We start from the raw sequence: 18,819 nt of genomic DNA, 5'->3' as shown, positions 1-18,819 counted from the left end.
CCATACTGATGGCCATCCCTAATTCCTTCTAATAGACAGACCTTTGAACATGAGTCACCTACAGTACATTAGCTTTCCTGGGCAAGGCATTACAAATAGATTCTTGCTGACATAGATCTAAGCAACAACTGCTATTGCCATTAACAGATGCAAAGCCTGATTCAGCCCTGGATGCAGTTGCGATTCAGTCGCAAATGGCCAATGGACTTAGGGCTGCACATGCGCCGGGGCCGCAGTTCATATGCCGCACAATTTTACTGCGATTCCAGTTGCAGTGTGATGTATGCCGCAGGTTGATTGATAAGCTGCAAGCATTTGGGGGAGGAGAATGGGGTGGTTGCTGAAAACGTCACTTCCATTTTGTGGGAGTGCCCAAGCCAGCTCCTGCATCCTCTGAAGCAAATTCACTGGCCTCAGCAGCTTACATGTGGTGTACATTCTGAGTAACATTAGGGTTACTCAGATTTCCAATGGGCCGCACAATGGGCCTGATTTAGACCCGCTCGCGAGCGCATAGCACTCACAAGCGGGTCGATGGTGGGGTACTGCGAACCGAAATTCTCTCGCTCCGGGACTCACTACAAAAGGGGCGGCTGTCGATGTTGATCGACAGCTCGCCCCATTTTGTAGGCGGGGAGGGGGGGTGGCTACACAAATGGAGGCGTTACAGAAGGAATGCCTGCCGTTTGTGGGAGGCACCACTGACATCACCAGTGATGTCAGTGGAGAGCTTCCTGCTCTGTTAGACCAGGAAGCTCTCTGAGGCTTGCGACAGACGAGACCCTACCACAAGGGTCTCGTCACAAGCTCCGATGGTCGCGATGATCGCGACCATAGTGACCATCACCTGGCCACTCGCAAAAGCTGTGGGTGCTCACCCACAGCTTAGCGAACGGCCAGGAGGCCACAACAACAACAAAAAAAAACGCCCTTATTCAGAGCGAGCGCTCTTAAAGAGCGTCCGGCTCTGAATCAGGCCCAATGTTCCCGATGGGGATCCGATTCTGCATCTTTGTCCCATGTAGCCGATCTATGAAGCCACAGGTGGGCATCTCATTTCAAAAGTCATCACCTGCACTATGTTAAATACATTATCAGATCCGCTGCCCCGAAGACGCAGCAGTGATCACTCTTGCGTCATAACTCTGAATCAGACCCTCAGTTTGTATTGGATCAGCCTGAGTCTCCAATGACTCCTGAAGGCTCCAGACTTTAAAAAAAAAGATAACGGCTGCATTCCAGATGCCGTTTGACTGACACATGGAGGTCAAAGTTCACTGTCTCATAATCCATTCCTTGTGACATTTTCGAAATATTGTGCACAACTTGCATTTTTTTATATTGCATTTACTGTAAGTCCCTCCCTGGGTGCCATGGCTTGGATGTAGCACTTAAATAGTTATTTAAAAAGAAAAAAGAATGGCGTGGGGTCCTCATCTCATTCCATAACTAGCCCTTGACCTCTTAGCCTGGTCTGGCCATGAAAAGTTGGGGAAAACACCAGTGTGGGGGTCCCCCTATTTTCCATTTACCAGCACTAGGCTGAACCAGCCGGGATTGTAGTGCCACAGCAGGAGGACAAACAGCATAGGATCATCCTGCCAAAGCATTAAACTAGCCCCAAATTGGTCAGCCCAGGGCTGGCAAGTCTTGGAAATTGTGGACCACCCCAAAAAAATAATGGAGCCGTCATTACCATGGCTGCGGCCACTCGCAACCAATCAGGACTTAGGACTTTTACTGGAGAAGAGGAGTAGGTAAGTACTGTGTTTAGTGTAAGTGTGAGTGGATGAGTGAGTGATTGAATGTTTAATAAAGATTTACAATATTCCGTGTGTGTGTACTGTGTTTTGAGTAATATTTTTTTTCACAGTGGGGATACAGGTGCCACCAGACTGCTGGGACTACAAGTGCCAAAGGGCAGGTTGGTTGTTACCTCTAGTGCTGCTTTTAAGAACAATATTATTACTTATAGTAACCCATTACCCCTACATCCACCACCCATGCTCAGAAGGGGAGAACCACATTTTTTTGGGGGGAGGGGTCAACACTTTGAGAGATTTGCCAAACATACATTCAGGGAAACTATAGTACAGAATAAGTAACCAACAGCCAGGAATCAATTATCTAAGGACTAATATGATATGGCCTTACTAGAAAAACATGGTACACCCCAAATCTTCTTTAGGAATTGATTATGTGGGAAACAAAAAGCATTAAACTTAAAAAGGGAGTAATTTTAGCCCAAAAATGTATCTATGCTAATTAAAATGCAATATATGAAAGCATGTAAGGGAAATGTCCCTTTAATTATTGATTGGCATAAACAAAACTCACACCAGGTGGTATATTTACTAAGAATTGTGTCTGGCCATGTTTAAACACACTGGGCATCGCATACGTTATTTATGTCCCAGATGACAGATTTTCTAAGAATCGAGTTTGTCTGTCTATTTTGATTTGATGGTGTTACTAATCGTGTTATCTGTGCAGTGCTTCTGTGTGCTATAAGTGAAATAAAGGGTTAAAAAATAAAACAAAATGGTGTGGGGGTCCCCCCAAAAGGCGAAGTAGTCAGCATCGCGGCATACAGGATGCATACAGTCTAAATACCAAAGGTAAGTATAGGGGGTTGGGGAGGTTTAGGTTTAGGGTTAGGGGATCAGGTTAGGCACTAGGGGCAGGGTTAGGGTTAGGCACTAAGGGGGAGGGTAATGTTTAGGGTGTGGGAGGGGGAGGTGACATTTAGGCACTAAGGGGGAAGGTTATTCTGACAGCTCACATCTCAACAGCCGGGATCCCATACCCAAATCCTCCAAAAGCAATACCAACCAACTAGTGATGTCAGTGGAGAGTTTCCAGCTCTGACAGAGCCAGAAGCTCTCCGGGGCTTACGACAAGTGAGACCCTACCCTAGGGTCTCGTCGTAAGCCCCGATGGTCGCGATGGTCAAAATCACCCTAGCAGTCGTTAGAGCTGTGGGTGTAAACCCACAGCCTAACAATCGAAACAGAGGCGGGCGGTCAGGATGCAAGCGGCCGCCCAGTTTCTGAGCGACCACTTGCATCCTCCGACCGCCTCTGAATGAGGGCCACAGAGTGGGCTGGCTGGAAAAACACTTGGGCTGCTGGCTGGAGAGACAGATGAGTGCTGGCTGGAGAGACAGAGGAGGGATGGCTGGAAACAGTTAGGGCTGGCAGGAGAATGGTGGAGGCTGCCAGGAGAGACAGTGGGGGCTGAATGGAGAGATAAAGGGGGGCTGACTGAAGAAACAGAGAAGGCAGGCTAGAGAGACATTGAGTCCTGGAAGGAGAGACAGTGGGGGCTGACTGGAGAGACAAAGGGGGCTGGCTGGACATACACTGCTTGTGCTGGCTAGAGAGACAGATGAGTGCTGGCTAGAGAGAGAGTGGGGTTGGCTGGAGAGACAGAGTGGGGCCTGGCTGAAGAGACAGAGGGGAGTTGACTAGACAGACAGAGGGGGCTGGCTGGAAAGACATTGGGGCTGCTGGCTGGATAGACTGATTAGTGCTGACTGGAGAGACAGAAGAGGGATAGCTGTAGAGACAGTTAGGGCTGGCAGGAGGAGCATTGGGGGCTGACAGGAGAGACAGTGGGGGATGGTTGGAAAGACAGAGGGGGGCTGGCTGGAGAGATAAAGAGGGGCTGGCTGGAGAGACAGAGAAGGCAGGCTAGAAAGACAGTGGGGGCTGGCAAGAGACAGTGGGGGCTGACTGGAGAGACAGAGGGGGGCTGGCTGGAGAGAGCAGGGTTTGCTGGAGAGATAGTAGGGTGCTGGCTGAAGAGACAGAGGGGAACTGAATAAAGAGACAGAAGGGACTGGCTGTAAAGACACTGGTGGTGCTGGCTAGAGAGACAGAAGAGTGCTGATTGGAGAGAGAGAGGGGGCTGGCTGGAGAGACAGAGTGAGACTGGCTGGAGAGACAGAGCATGGCTGGCTGGAGAGACAGTGGGGTGCTGGATGGTGAGACAGAGGGGAGCTGGCTGAAGAGACAGAGGGGGCTGGCTGGAAAAAACACTGGGGGTGCTGGCTGGAGAGACACTGGGGCTGGCCAGAGAGACCCTGACTGGAGAGACCGAAGAGGGCTGACTATAGAGACCAAAGAGGGCTTACTGGAGAGACCAAAGAGGGCTTACTGGACTTGAGAGACACCGAGGGGCAGGAGCAAGCCAGAGCTACCAGGGGGAGGGGAGGCACCACCATCGATTTTGCCTCTGGGTGCTGCATGAACTTACACCCCTGGCACACACCATCACCAGGGGTGTAGGGAAGCGCTCTGGGCTGCTGGTTGATCCTCAGGAGGCAGAACCTCATTTTATTTTAGGGGTCCCAACTTTGCAAGGATTGCCAGCCATGGCCTGACCACAGTTTGGGGCTGCTAAGGATCTAATACAGGTGAGTAAATTATGTTATGGTAAAATGGAATCAAGATGAAATTTGCTAGTGGGTACAGCCCAGCTCAGATAATTGTCTAAAACCAGATGCATTGATGGCAGATATTGAGTGCAGATTTAATGCTAACATAGCCATGATAGCTTCAGTGATCTGCTGTGTAACACGATGGAGGATGTCATACTTGGATCCTCTTGCAAATTATTGTTTCACAGTCAATTGTTTTTTTAAACTACTAGTCTTCTTGGTCCCCTTCTGTGATGAAGATTCACTCCCTGCAGAAGCCCTAGTAGGCAAGGATTCTTCTTCAGAATCCTAGATAATCAGTTAGTCTTTGCAAATTGTATGCAGCAGGACTGCCTTTGATCACTAATGAGGAGGATGATGATGTTGGCATTGGAGATTGCATTTGCTGGGATCTATCCATGCTGCTAGTAGCTGCTTCTGGACTGATTGTTATAATTTTACTGGATTTTCGAGATTTTGATAAATAATTTGCATGAACTCACTCTAAATGATGTAACAGGAAGGAGATGCCTCAATGGTTAATCATCCCTACCTCTACTTACTTTAGCCTCACAAATGGTAAAGATGGTTTGATAAATGTTGTTAGGATTTGGGAAAAAATTATTCCACACAAAAGAGGTGGCAATTTTGGTCTTATGCCCAGACATGACAATGTCCTTCTTTTTATCACTGGCAAGTACTGCTATCACTGGTGGCTGACTTACTTTTACACAAACATCCTCCTCCTGAATTTAATCAACTTCTTGTCCAAGACATTCATCATCAACTTCCTCATTGGCATCAGAGACACAAATATCCCTCATCCTATTGCACTTCTGCAGTATCATGCTCAATTTCAATGTTGAGTTTGACAGTGGTTTTATGGTGGTTTTCAAAATTACCTGCTTGTAAAATCCATCCATTCTATTCTATTCTATCTATGGGCTAAAACATTGATGGTGCTTGATATTCTATTTTATGCTAAGGTGTGCAATACAGTGGGTTTGCAGTGGTTATGGTATTAGTAAATCTGTAGATGGCAAAACCGCTGCCAAAGAGCCACCAAACTGCTTGGGTTTAGAACCTGCCCCTAAGGCTGAATAACAAACTGTGTGTTCACAAACTTCACATATCCCTGAGGAGAGTCTAAGGGTGTTCTGAGTCTGACATGTCTGACACTGTAATTGTAGAGAAGCTTCCTTCTACCATTTCTGTGGTGACAATGCTTGCATGCCCCTATTTACAACCCTGGGTCCACCCCCAGATGGGTCTAAGTCTGATTTGGCGCTTTATTTCTTTGCCGCATTCACGGTAAGCTGAAATCCGCTAGAACCATCCACATTTCAATTGACATCAGCACCATAATTGGGAGAGTATCCTGGTTATTGGCTAACCACATTATGGGACTGCTCACCCTATAGCTGAATCATCAGAAGAATCATAGCAGAATAGGGTGAATGTGTGCATTTAATGAGAAGTAGTAACCAGTCCATAGGTGTGATGATGCTAAAGACTGAGGGCTACATGGGGTTGGGTACAATATGTCAGAACTCATTCATCACAAAAATGTGTACATGGTCTTAATGTCGACACTAAACTTATCAACATTCATTGTGTAGACAGTGATAAATTGTTGACATGTTGTATTATTATTCCTTTTGGCCAAGTAGTGACTTACCTGCTCCCTATGGCTACAGCGGCCACAGTGACGTCTTCAACATCCCAGGAGTCATGTGACTGTCACTTCCAGGTCAGACCTCTGATCTCCAGCATTCAGGTGAGTATTTCTCCTCTATTACTAATCTAATCGCTACACCTAACCCTAAACCTCCCTCTAGTGCTGAACACTAGCCTTCCCCCACAGCTTTAAAAGCAGCCTACACCCTAATGTCTACATTCGGACAAGTCAACATTTAACCTTCACCTCATTACTGTCTACATTGTGGTGTAGACATTCTGAATGTCAACATTGTTTTTGTCGACCTTTTTACTTCAATCTGAGCTACATGGCCAACGTTGCAATGTGACAGTGAAGTTCTGCCTCTCTCTATGGCATTTGCCTACAGGTTATAAATAATAATGGCAGGAGCTTTATAAATACTGCTCTAAAAAAGCACCTATGGATAGATGTTAAATAAGCATCTTGATATAGAATTTATTTTATAGTGTAGGTACCATCTGAGTGAGATCATCCTGTTGGTGCACATGGGCATCTACAATTTGATCTAAATGCATATTAAACTCCTCTGGAAAATTTCAGAAATCATCAGGTCCAGTGCATGAGCTCTAGGCGCCAATTCCACTGTTGGAGACCATCTTTACCTGTTGACACTGCATCACATTATCAATGGGTTCCTTCACTTCTTACATTGTGTGGAGGGGGGGAGGTTGAAAACGTCTACACACATGTTCATAGCACTACCTTGTTTGCAGTTGTACCCAGAGCAGCCACAATACAGAAAAAAGTGATGGTATATCATTATGCATTGCTGATATATGCAGTGATGCATAATTTGCTGCCTTCAGGATTTAAGTGCCACCTAAACTCTGGTAAGCTAGCAACCACCTAAGTGTGCCTAGAGTAGCACCGGTAGTGGGTATTATATTGAAATATTACAAAATGGCCGATGGTAAATTTATGTAGTTTCCAAACCTATGTGCTAATACCTCCCTTATTGAGGAATGTTCTTGGGCCTACATTCAGGTACGATATTTTGCTTCATCCCTTGGGGGCCATTCAGTATTTGCCAGAGACATGATGCCCTTTGAATCTATGTGTTCTCATCGTATTCCTCCCACACATATTATCTCAGGTATTTATAAGATCTTGCTACACGACATGTTTACTTCTGAACCTCTTTTTGTTGAGGCCTGGAACAGGGATTTTACATATAAGGGTATTCAAATTAATTGGGATAAAGTCTTCCAAATCTCCAAGGTTTGCTCAGATAGTCTGGAGGTTCGGGAAACACAATACAAAGTGTTGACAAGATGGTATCGCTGTCCTGTCATCCTACATAGATGCTTCCCCTCGGTGTCCCCTCTCTGCTGAAGATGTCTTCAGGAAACAGGTACAATGATACATATTTGGTGGGATTGTACATTAATTTCTCCCTTTTGGTGCAAGATAATAGCCTTGGCTTCTGAGATATTAAGATTTACAGTACCAGCTGGACCGGATTTGTGGTTGCTATCTCATACGTCTATCTCTGTCTCTAAATATAAAAAATCACTACTTAGACATATCAACAACGCCGCAAGGGCAGTGCTCCCAGTTCGCTGGCGCTCTCAGGTTCCCCCCTCAGTGTGGGAATGGTGTCAACGTCTTGATTTCTACATGACCATGGATGATATTCTTTACTCAGCCCCTGAAAAACACTCAGAGTTTACGACTCTGTGGTTTAATTGGATTGAATTCAAATCATCTGCTTCTTACGCAGCCCTCATCCCACGACCCTAGTTTTTCTATTGATTTTACTGATGCCTGGTCTCGGAAGGTGTATGCTTAGCATTGGTTGTCTGCCTCTCCTTCTTTCCCCTCCCCTCCCCCTCTTTCCAAAAAGTATTAATAATTATTATTTATTTATATATTATTTTTATTTATTTTTTCTCTTTCTCTCTGTTTTCTTCACTTTTATTTTTCCGGTCTAATTTGTTGTATTTGTGTTTTCATTGAGAAATTGTAGGTTTTTGTTGTCTATACAATTATCTGCAGAAGATTTAATTGTTTGGATACAATTTCTTTATTTTTCCTTGCTGATATTCAAGGTTTGTTTTATTGTTCCTGATTTTCATCTGCAAGGTTTATATGCACTAATCTTGAGGGAAAAAAAAAGGAAAATATATAGATTATGTACCACTGTTATTTGATATAACAAAATGTTTTCTCTGAAAATAAAGAATTTATAAAAAAAAAGAAATATTACAAAATTTACTTATAGTACATTGTAACTAATGTAGTGTACCCATCATGGCTGCCTCGCTGGTACTTTATTGTGTAGAATGGCTCAAGAGGTGGAGCTGCAGCACAGTCCAAACTTCAAATAGGGGAGCCACACCAACTGTCCTTCCAAACACTGCCAAATATCACTGGCCAGGACTCAATGGCAGTTGGTGTGGCTCCACTATTTGAATTTTGGACTGTGCTGCAGCCCCACCTCTGGAGCCACCACTGGTTCTGATGATTTTGCAAGAATCTCACACAGTATTTTTATCTCCCCTGTAATGTGTTATGATGTCCAGGCCTATTCTGCCCAGTGTAATCCTATGTAACGTGCCTAACTTGATGGCCCTCCTGGATCCCTCAGTGGGCAGAATTAATAATCCTTGGAACTGGATTATAAAATGGCTGCCACACCTTGTATTATCATTATGGTTTCTGTATTTCATTCAATCTAAATCTATGTATGAGGTTCATACTATCTGCTAAAATCATCTAGCCGGGTCTCCCCAGGATATCAGAACTGCTACTCGGATCTGGCCGGTTTCACAAAATTCAGGGGATGTATTGTAATGCAGTCCAGCGCCAGCAGTAGCTGCAGAGGGCACTTTTCCAGATGGAAATACAGTCACAGGTGAAGAGGTGGGCAGGGGTGGAGGCAGAAGTGGAGCGAGTGCGTAGGTGGATGAGGACAGAAGGTGGGTGAAGATAGGCAAGGATGCATGCTAGTAGCTGGGTGAGGACTGGAGGTGATCAAGGACTAGATGCAGGTGAGGAGACGAGTGGGTAGAAGGGAGTGGACTGGAGGCAGGTGAAAAGGCAAGCGAGTAGGCAGGAGAGGACTAAAGGCAGGTGAGGCGGTAGGAGGGTAGGTCGGAGAAGACTGGATGGGGACAGGGAGACAGGTGTGAAGGCATGTTGGTAGGCAGGAGAGGACTGGAGGTGGGTGAGGATTGGAGGCAGGTGGGTGGGTAGAAGGGAGTGAAAAGGCAGGCAAGTAGGTAAGTGATGAGGTGGGAGAGGACTGGATGGGGATAGGGAGACAGGTGCAGAGGCATGCTGGTAGGCTGGAGAGGACTTTAGGTGGGTAGAAGGGAGTGGACTGAAGGCGGCTGAAAAGGCAGGAGATGACTAAAGGCAGGCGAGCAGATGGGAGAGGACTTGATGGGGAGAAGGAGAAATGTGTGGAGGAGTGCTGGTAGGCAGGAGAGGACTGGAGGTGGATGAGAACTTGAGGCAGGCGGGTGGGTAGAAGGGAGGCAAGTAAGGAGGCGGGTGGGTAGAGGCAGGTATTAGGCAGTGAGAAGGTGGGTGGGAGAGGAACTGGATGGGGCAGGGAGATGGGCAAGGATGTTTGCTATTAGGCAGGGGCGGATTAGGCCGCTGGGACAGCGGGAGAGTTCCTGCTGGGCCAGTCCCTTTTGCCCCCCTCTGCCGGGCCAGCTTACACTGCCTGCCGGGCCAACTGACATCGGTTGCTGGGCCAGGCCAATTTTTATGTGCCAGGCTGCCGGCTGCCGAGCTGTCATCATCTCCAACTGGTGGGCACTTCATGGTGCCATTAGCCAGGAGCAGCGCTGCAGCGATAGTGCATGAAGCGCTTGTGCTCCAGCCAGGGAACCCCTGCATGTGTGGCTCTTCTAGAAGTTGTGGTCTGATTGTGCACAAGACCACCCCTCTGCAGTGAGGTCAGTGGGTAATTCTGTCCAGGTAGTGCTGTCATGATGCCAGATTTAGCCAGGGGGTGAGACGCCTCCTCAGCTCCCCTTCCCTTTGGGCCAGCACGGTCTGACACTCTGACAGACATCATACCATGATCCTGGACTCTGCAGCCACCACACTGCTGGAGCTCTAGATAAGAAGCGTTGTGTCCTATGTGCAACTAAATCACTAACTGCCTGTCCAGCTGTGATGAGACTACAAGTCCCAGCACACTTTGTCAACTGAATGCGCTGGGACTTGTAGTGCCATCATAGCTAGAAAAGCCCGAAAAAAACAAGTGGGTATGTATGTGTGTATATATATATATATATATATATATATATATACACATACACATACACACACTGTGGGTGTGTATATATATAAATATATATATATATATATTATATACTGTGGGTATGTATATATATATATATATATATATATATATAAAATATATATATGATTTTCTGCATTTTATGAAATACCTCTTTATATGAGTTTGCATTATTTATTGTTAATTAGTCTGCTTTAGTAATGTTATATACTGTGTGTGTATATGTAGGTATGTATATATATATATATATATATATATATATATACATATGTCAAGCTAGTACTCCAATAATGGTACGTGCCCTCCTAGATGCTATCTCATTATATACTCCACCTCGGTGTCCCTGCCTTCACCCTCCCTGTTACGCCCCCTCGGTGTCCCTGCCTTCACCCTCCCTGTAATGCCCCCTTGGTGTCCCTGCCCTCACCCTTCCTGTAATGCCCCCTCAGTGTCCCTGCCCTCAAACTGTGTGTTCTTATCCTGCCTGTGTCTCAATCTCAATATTCCTGCCACTCATACTCACTGTCACTTACTCTGACCCTCATTGTTTTACATTCACCTCTGTATCACTCACGCTGATTCTCAATGTCCCTACACTCATCAATTACAGTATTCCTACGACTCACACTATCACTCAAGCTACGTACCACAAAAACACCCACAATGTTACTGTCGCACACTTGCCCTAGCTCTCATGCTAAATAATACACAATCACCATCGATGTTCTCCATCACAAAAAAATGAGCAGGAAAGAATGCCAGAACAAAAACAGACAAAGACATAGAGGAGCAGGAGAGCAAGAGGAGGAAAGTGGAAGACAGAAGGGAAGAGAGAGACAAAGTAGAGGTATAAAAAATAATGGAAGGAGAATATCAGAGCAAGAGAGAGAGAGAGAAATTGTAGAGGGAGAAGAGAGATATGGGGGAAAGACAGAGCGAGAAGTGATAGATGGAATAAGGATGGGGAAGAGGGGAGGAGAAACGGGGCAGAAAAGAGAGTGAGAGTAGCAAAAAAACAAAAGAAGGCTGCATCGGGGAAAGCAATAAAAAAAAATGATGGGCATTACATTTAGATTGTGTGTGTGTGTATGTATATACTGTATGAATATGTTTTTAAAATGTATATTTTTGTGTGGAAATGTTTTTTTGGCTATAATATGAATTTTGGGAAGAGAGTAATAGCCGACTCTATTTCACACACACACGCAAGATCCACATTGGGTTCATATTTTTTGCATCCAACTCAGGCCCAGTGAGGAGGGATCCCGCCCCCTCGACAGACTCCACCCCGGCAACAGACTCCGCCCCTATTAGGGCTGCTACCATAAATTTCCCAGACTGGTTTTCCATCCCAATCCGCCCCTGCTAGTAGGCTGGAGGTGGGAAATGATTGTAGGCTGGCAAGGAGGCGGCTGGTATCAGGGGAGCTCAGTTGTAAATTGAAAAGTAAAAAAAAAAAAATTCCAGATGCTATATGTCTGGAATTATTAACATGTTAGATAGTCCGGAAGTCAGGTCCTCTGAGTAGTAATAATAATTATAATAGGTGGCAAGGCAACCAGACTTCCCTATTTCTCTCTCCCCTCTTATCTGTCTTCCTTATCCCAGTGTTTCAGACCTCCCTTGTAACTCACTGCTTCATGTGCTAACACCGGTAACAAGTAGTGGCCTCAGCCCCACCATCTCCTACTCGTGGCCGTACTCTTTCCCACCCGCAGCTGTTCTTGATCTCCCCCCTCCCCCTGTGGCTGTACTCCTGTGACCCCCCTGCATTTGCGGCTGAACTCCTGAGCCATTCCCCCCTGCATTCATGGCGGTACTCCCGAGTTCCAAACAACCCCCCCACGCGCACTCGCGGCTGTACTGTACTGCCGAGTCCTGACTGTATCCCCCCCCACGCTTATGGCTGTATTCCCAACTCAAGTCCCCCCATGCTACAGTTACACCAGCAGTACAGCACCAGCTGCCTCCTCCCAGGATGCAGGTAGCTTTAGGGGTTGCTGCTGTACGAGGGGCTGCGGCTGTACTACGGGCTGCGGCTGTACTATGGGATGAGGCTGTGAAAGGGGCTGCACTACACTGACACTATGTCAGTGTAGCGGGCAGGCGGAGGCATGTAGCTCTCCAGCTCAGCGCTGCTCTCCTGCTGTCCTTTGAAGTAAAAAAAAAATTGATTAGTGCTGGAAGTGCCGGTATGCCATACCATTGTATACCGGCACACTTCGAGAACTGATTTACAATTATTATTATTACTATTACTACACAAATGTTTCCTAATGTACTAAATATCTCTAGTGTTTAAAGGGCCTGATTCAGAGTTGTACACCAATAGTATCACTGCTGCATCTTTGGATGCAGAAACAATGCTAACATATGCCAATGCTGCAGGACGTGTCTGAAGAAAAAAAGGCTTCTTCTGTCGGCATCTGCCATGATGGCCATAGTCATCACCAGTGGTGGTTCCAGCGGTGGGGCTGCCCAACATCAGTGGCTGGGACTCACTGGCAGTTGGTGTGACTTCCCTATTTGAATTTTGGACTGTACTGCAGACCCTCCTCTGGAGCTGCCACTGGTCATCACCTCTCTGAGTAAGTCTAAGTGTACTCAGAATGGATGAAGGAACTCCTCTGCCAGGGCCAGGAAATCTGCTTCAGAAGACACATACCCTGGCTTCAGCACTCCCACAAAACAGTCCCCATCACTGCAGCCTGTCAATCAGGCTGCAGTGTCCAAAGTACTGCGACCAGGGTCATAGTGACATCACAGCACATGCTCTCTGCATCCCCGATGCATGCGCAGTCCCCAAGACATTGGTCAATTGTGACCGATAGGGGACTGGGCACAACCCTGAATCAAGCACAAAGTCTTCCCCAGTATTTTGGATTGGTTCCTGTACATAATCGTAATACTCCCCAAATTATATACTTTCAGAGTCAAGTCGGGACCATTAAAGCTATTATGCACAGAACTGTGCCAGTGAAACTTGGCTCACTGCAATATCTAAACGATTTACATTAGAACAATCCTGCACCAGTATTTAGGTTCTATATCTTTATGTCATATATCACATATTTTTAGACATTTTGTTATTATAGTGCAGATATGGACATATGGTGCTACCCTGATGCTATGAGTCTTGGACCAAATGATTTCAAAGAAGAAGAAAAAATAAAGCATCTAATAGAGTGCACTCTGAACCAACAAATATTAAAACAGATACTTTTATTATTACCTATTTAAAATATTATATAGTTTCACAATATTGGTGAAATATTAAAATGTATAGATGTGTTAAGATCAGAAAACAGTGTATTAAAAACAATTATTGAACTATAACGGCTGCTGTTTTAATTTTATGATCCTGTTCCCCTCCTTCCATAGAAATGCTATATTGCTGATATTGTTCAAATGAGGTTGTGCTGATTATAATTATTTCATAGCCATTTACAGCTAAGTATGAGAAGTGTCAAATTTAACCATATACAGTATAATACTGGATATCAAGTCCCTAAAGTTTTGAACTCCAGCTGTAGGCATAAGAATCCTTATATTTGCTGTTTGTGTGCCATGTGTCCATACATAGTTCTCTTTATTAAGGATCTCACAAGCCAGATATATTATAGGCAAATTATTATGTCCACAATAGAATTTTTATGTGGATCAGAGAACCTAGTCTATGTCCATACGCCGTATAGCTGGCTGTCACGGTAATCAGGAGATCTTAATCTGTCTCCTCACTCTGGGCTTGATTCAGACCCGCTCGCGACTGCTATGCGCTCGCAAGCGGGTCGATGGTGGCCCAGTGCCCATGCGCATGATGGAGCCGGCTCCGTCATGCGCATGCACGAGACCCGGATAGCGACGGACAAACCGTCGCTCCGGCTCTCGTACCAAAGGGGGCGTGCTGTCGATGTTGAGTGACAGCATGCCCCCTTTGGTGGGCGGGCCGGGGGAGTGGCTGCCCAAACGGAGGTGTTCCCATGTGAATGCCTCCGTTTGGGGGCGGCCCCACTGACATCACGAGTGATGTCAGTGGGAGAGATTTCAGCTCTGTTTGAGCCGAAATCTCTCTTGGGCTTGCGGCAACGAGACCCTACCACAAGGGTCTCGTCACAAGCCTGATGGTCGCGATGGTCTTGACCATCGTGACCATCTTACTGGCCGCTCGCTATAGCTGTGGGTGGTCACCCACAGCTATGCGAGCGGCCAGTTGGCCGCTCTAAAAAACAAGAAGGCCGGCTCTGAATCTGGGCCACTGTCAGTATGTTTGTCACTGCAATACCTGTTGTGAATTGTTTACTGAACTTAGTGATAATGTATTTATTTAACCTTATTTTTTTAGCATTTAAAAAATATTTGAGAAGTGCTGCAGTAGACTGATGCTAAAAAATGTCAAGCAATACATATTTCCAGGGTACTTTAGAACCTGGGACTGTTACTGGAAATATAGGGGCAGTTAGGAACAATCCATGCATGGTAGAGATATATTATATAGAGTAATGATTGCTGTGTCCTTGGAATGTGGTTTAGGAAAGACGGGATTTATGGAAGAGTTGTGTGTGGGGATTTGAGAGGGTTTTGGTGATAACTTTCCTGGAGCAACTCTTCTAAAATGAAACACACACGTTTAGAGACAATAAATGTCACAGTAGAGAAACAGCTAGAGCAAAGCAAATGTCTTCCTCTATGTGATCCTACTTCCAAACACATCTTGTTTAAATGCTGACACTTTTCAGCTCTGAATTTTTGCCACTCTTTAGTCTCTGAGTCATGTATGGACACATTGTTCAATTTATTTTTCAACATTTGTCTAAACAAGCTGATTATATTTTCACACAATTTATTTTTAGCTCATTAACATAACAAACCTAAAAATGTTTCCCAGCATGTCCCAAAAAAAAACAACATTTCATTTCAGCAACTGCGTGACATTGAAGTATGATGCATGAATCTGGGGATGACTTAGGATAGGGGGCACGACAAAAAAGCTCTGAAGTAGGATTAATGCATTAGAAGTTCTTCAAGATATTTACTATTTTCAACATTAAAAGTTTTATCAGTGTTGTAGTTGGGCCAGGGTGAGGCCTCGGCACTTTTTTCTCACTGCATGCAACCAGGAAGGGGTGGCTCAAGGGGCAGGCTCACAGGGGCACTTATGACTGTGCACGCAAAGAAGAGTCAAGGAGGAGCAGGCAGCACATAATCACCGAGGAGGAGGACAGCAAATCATTATAAAGGAAAAGGAGCAGGCAAACTGTCAAAGAAGAAGGTAAATTGCAGGTGCCGGTAGGGGGGACTGCATTAGCTCTTGAGGTGACGAAAGGGGTCAGAAGGCTGGAGTGACACTGGGGAAGGAGACTGGAGTGACACAAGGGAAAGAAGAATGGAGAGGCATAGGGTTCTGGAGGCTAGAAAGACATGGGACAAGGGGCTGTTGAATCATAGAAAGCACAGGATTAGAGTGACACAGGAGGATGGGGGCTGGAGAGGCACAGGGGGAAAGAGACTGGAGAGACACAGGAAGCTGGGGAGACATAAGGCAGGAGGCTGGAGAGACATAGAGAGAGCATGAGGATGGAGTGACAGAAGTGGAAGGAAGTTTGTGGCTGGAAAAACACACAGGCTGGAGGAGGCACAGGGAGCAGGAGACTGGAGTGACACAGGGGACACATGGTTGGAGTGACACATGGAGCTTAAGGCTGGAATGACACAGAGGGAAGGAGACTGGAGTAACATATGGGGAAGAAAGCTGGAGAGACACAGGAGGAAGGATGAGACACAGGGAGCACAAGGCTGGAGTGACAAAGGGGGCATGAGGCTTGAGTGACACAGGGAGATGGAGACTGGAGAGACATGGGTCAGGTGGCTTGAAACATGAAGCTGGAGGTGACACAGGAGGCACAAGGCTTGAATGATATGGGGAATGAGTCTGCAGATACACTGGTGGCAGGAGGCTAGAGGGAAGACAGGGGGCATGAGTCTGGTTGACCCTCTGTTGTATGATGACGACATTGATTATATTCCTATAGAAACAGGAATCTTCTGGACCATGCAATCTCATATATGAATAGTAAATACCAACTAAAGACACTGTCTATACAGGGAGGATCAATTTCTTCAGAGGTTCCTGTTGCAGAGAAACCACTATATAGGTAAGGTGTATTTTTATTTAGTACACACAAGAAACAATATAGATTTAAAAAAGGCCTCAAAGAAACATTTCACCCTGGGCTCTGCTTGGTCTAGAATCGGCCCTGCAGCCAAGGTGAATTGTACTTTTTAGTGTGCTGTTCATAATGTATTACCCAAACCCTGGCCCACTAGCTTGTCCCCTGTGGTTTTTGGTGACACAGCAGGAAGCAGAATTATTAGGTGAATCTGCTGTTTCAGTTGCAAATACAGTAATTACATATAGCAGTGGTTCCCAAATTGAGTTCACATGCAGGGGTGCCACGGGTTGGAAGCCCAAGACCAAATTAAAATATTTGTGGTTCATGTGATAGGCAAAACCAGTGCTGATGATTGCCAATCATAATTTCTGTGGACACCACCATATACAGTTACTGGACCTAAGGATGACAAGTAAGCACAATTTACTTAATTTAATATCAAAATAAGGAACTTTTGGCAAAATGCTACTGTGAATAAAATGCTGTTACTGTTGAAGTGCCAGGATTAAAAAAGTTTGGGAACCACTGGCATATGGCATGTTTCCTGGTTCTAAGGAATACCTATTTACGGAAAATGGTGTTTATGCTGTGATTGTTGGAGTCTTGACAAATTCCTTCGGGACTGAAATGTTGACATACCTTGAAATCCTGGCTATACTTATTAAATAGTGTGATACTTTTTCTCTGGTGAGTGACCTCTTCTTTTCTCTAAAGTTTGGGAAATACATTTGGATTTACAAATTGACCATATTCAGTGGTTTGAGGATTGCACCCCATCTATGAAGTACTCGATTGTGATGTGAGTGCAGACTGAAAATTGACTCTCTCTATATATATATATATATATGTTATATATATATATATATATATATATATATATATATATGTATATAACCAATAAAGCTTTGCTACATAAAAATGTGACTTAGGATCTTGGATCAGGGATTTATTATGTAGACCTTGGTTGTAAATGGTGTGCATGACATTGCCAGTATTTGCACAGGCTGTATGAAGGGGGAATTTGGACCACTTGTATTTGAACAAACAAAATACTGTGATTTATGTTTGTAGTTAAAATTCACTGCTAGGATATGTATCTCAGAGCCTACACAGGAAATAATATACTGTCCCAAAGAACAATACATGTTAATGAATGACTTGGTCAGCACAGTGGTGCAATTATTAGCTTGCTACCTCACAGCATTGAGGTACTGGGTTTGATACCCACCAAGAATTTGTATGTTCTCCGTGTGCTTACGTGGGTTTCCTCCTGGTACTCCAGTTTCCTCTCACAATTCAAAAACATACTATACTGGTAGGTTAATAGGTTTTTGACAAAACATAACTTCAAGCCTTCAGCGTAATTATGGGTGGGCTCTACCTAGTGTTCAGTTTTTTTCTGCTTGGTTTGAGCCTTATATGATACCATTGAAGATTCCCAATGCACCCTGGGTAGATCATAGTGCAATCTCCAGCTTAGATTTCACATAATCTACTGAATACAGGTGTATATATCCTTTCTCAACACAACATCAATAGTTAGAACTCTTATCTATGAGCCTGATTCAGAGTTGTATGATGTTAGCATTGCTGCTGCATCTTTGGACACAGCAGAGATGCAAACATATGCTAATGCTGCAAGAGGTGTCTTGTGATCCACTTCGGCTTCTGTGATCCGCTGCTGAATCTGAGGAAGATAATGAGGACAGAACAACAAGCCTAGTGTACTTCAGAGCCTAAACAGAAAAACAATATACTGTCCTAAAGAACTATACATATCACTATACGTGTTTGGTGTGTGTGTGTGTGTGTGTGTGTGTGTGTGTGTGTGCACATGTTGTAGGGCATATAGATTGCAAGCTCCTTTAAACAGGGACTGATGTGAATATTCTCTGTAAAGCTATGCTGAAGCAGAACACAAATTGCAGATCTCAGGTATTCAATTCAGAAAGATGCAGTTGTATTTTCTAAAAAATAAATGAAATTATTAAAAAGAAACATAAGATTAACAAACAGAGTGCACAGCAGAACAAGCAAATCAAAAAGGCTCCATCAGTATGCTGATTAAATTCCAGAAAACCGCAGTGCATCCAAGCACTGTTTTTGTGAAACAATGCTGCAAACTCACATGAAGTCATGCCATAATGTGTTTTGTGTGTCATACTTTGTCAAATTGAAAATTTAACATGAGGAAATTTTGTTTAAATACTATTGAATTTTTCTCCTACCAGTCACAGCTCAGTGAGTATAT

Source organism: Taudactylus pleione, unplaced genomic scaffold (genome assembly GCF_031769625.1).
Source record: "Taudactylus pleione unplaced genomic scaffold, aTauple2 ptg000161l, whole genome shotgun sequence".
Classification (NCBI taxonomy): Eukaryota; Metazoa; Chordata; class Amphibia; order Anura; family Myobatrachidae; genus Taudactylus; species Taudactylus pleione.
The sequence above is the reverse complement of the archived record's forward strand: the minus strand, read 5'-3'. Positions refer to the sequence as shown.